The 2,002-nt window shown below is 47.2% G+C and overlaps 1 protein-coding gene across 12 annotated transcripts in view; it reads right to left on the reverse strand.

Annotated features, from left to right (window-relative positions):
- ADGRL3 (adhesion G protein-coupled receptor L3) overlaps positions 1 to 2,002 on the reverse strand; it is a 1,275,722-nt gene that overhangs the window by 160,961 nt on the left and 1,112,759 nt on the right. The gene's annotated exons all lie outside the window — the stretch shown is intronic.

Consider the following 2,002-nt stretch of genomic DNA (forward strand, 5'->3'; position numbering starts at 1 on the left):
GGGGGAGGCGAGCTGCCAGCAGGGTCAAGAGTTCCCTGAGCTGCTCAGGGGCCCCCACATGGCACCCACCAGCTGATACTCAGCCCTAGTGGTCCCAGGTGGCACCACAGGTGCAAAGGAAAGCATTGCCTACCCCATCTCCCTGGCAGCTGCGAAGGGAAGCACTGGGCCCCCACGCAGCTAAGGCAGGCTCTGGGGTGGGGGGGAAAAAAAGATCAGGCTTGCAGCTTTTTTTTTTTTTCATTCATTGGAGCCTGCCTGCACGGGCTTCTGCCAGGTCCCACAGCCCCTGAGCAGGATGGGGCCCACCAAGCCCCAAGCACATCGGCTTCCAGTGCCCTGTGCACCATTACACTTTGTCAAGTGGCAAACTAAAACACCTCAGAGGTGGTTTATCTTGCTACGTACCAAAGTCATTTAAAGCAGAATACACTGTTGAGCATGCAAACAGCAATGCTATTAAAGTGGTGCAAAAGGACATTTAACCCACTTTAAAGGCCAATTTTGTGGCATGTACAAAGGCCCTAAGTTACTTAGGTGGAAACCAAACTGGCTGAAACACAGCATTGCTCTGAAATGTGCTCTGGGTGAATTACAGAAGCTATCGTTGACTCCAGAGCAGGGTGAATCAGTAGCCCAAGTACTACTTGGGCTACAAACTATGTTGAAGATACATGATTTGTTCAAGGGGAGGCAATGCCTGCAAACCACAGCAGATTTAATAAACACCAACTCCAGTGAGTTCCAGATGATAACAGACTGACCTGCCCTTTAGATAAGCCGTCTTTTCTCCTCTTATTAAAAGTACTGGTAGAGGTGCTGGCTAGGGAGAGAACCTTCTCTTGGCTAATGTGTCCCCCTAGGAAGGGAGACCAACATGCTTGTGCATGGAGGAGAAACAAATAGTAAATGGTAAATAAAAAGGGTCTCATTGACTTGTTGCTCTTAGATGTGTCCACATATACAGGTGGAGCATAGGGGTCCCTTCTCCCTTGGTGATGCATTAGGCTAAGGAAGGGGAGGGAAGTAAGAAATCAGAGAGCGGAAGTAGGAAGCTGCACTCCACCAAGGGTGCAAAAGTGAGGGGCAAGGGATATCCTCTCCAGACATCCAAGCAGGAGCTCTTCATTGCACATTATAATGGACCACACTTAGCAGGCCCAGTTACTCTCTAGTTAAGGAAATAGAGGCCTGATTCTGATCTATAGCTGGCATTAAATACCACTGACTTCTGCTCATTGCCTCATCCTCATTTTAAATGACTCAAAATCACTCCAACACTACAAAGAATGTGCCTGAAGGGAAGCTGATTCATCCAGGCTTTACTTCCCTGGGACATCTGCTCCTAGTTGGTTCAGTTTCCTTGTAGGAGATACAGTTAAAGTCTTGCTTCTCCTCACAGAAAGGGTCTCCCACCATGCTCTATCTCACCATATAATTCCACCACAACAATTCACACGGGGTGTCATGCACAAGCTGTTCCAAGGGAAGTTTGTTTTTCCCCTGAAAACCAGATTTAAGAGCCTGCCCTCCCAGTGTTTCTAATCCCTAAGCAAACCACTGCTGTCTGTGACTGTAAAGCCCCAGTGCCTCTGGTCACCTTTAGCATGACAAGAAATGCAAAACACTAAGGATACCTGCTTGTGTCCTGGTTCAGAAAGACTGCTTTTAGTCGAGGGTTATTAATGTGCTTAAAGTTAGAGAAGTCTTCAAGGCTGATTTTGAAAGGTATTTAGGAGACACTACCCCACCCCACCCCACCCCCCTTTGAAAAAAACTGAGTTAGGTGCATAACTAACTTTAGAAATGCAGTTCCCAAAAACTTGTAGAGTCAGAGTGCTAAAAATTCCATGTCACAGGGCCGGTAGGATTTTTAACCAAATCTCCCTTAGCTTTATGATGGGGCTGGGAGAGGACTCAGTGGCTTATAGTATCAGACACAATCCTTTTGGGCGAATTACTGAGCATCTTCCATTTTCAGAGAAATCAAAGAGAGTGGAGG

The sequence above is a fragment of the Gavialis gangeticus genome, unplaced genomic scaffold (genome assembly GCF_001723915.1).
Source record: "Gavialis gangeticus isolate Ggan-Ray unplaced genomic scaffold, GavGan_comp1, whole genome shotgun sequence".
Lineage (NCBI taxonomy): Eukaryota > Metazoa > Chordata > Crocodylia > Gavialidae > Gavialis > Gavialis gangeticus.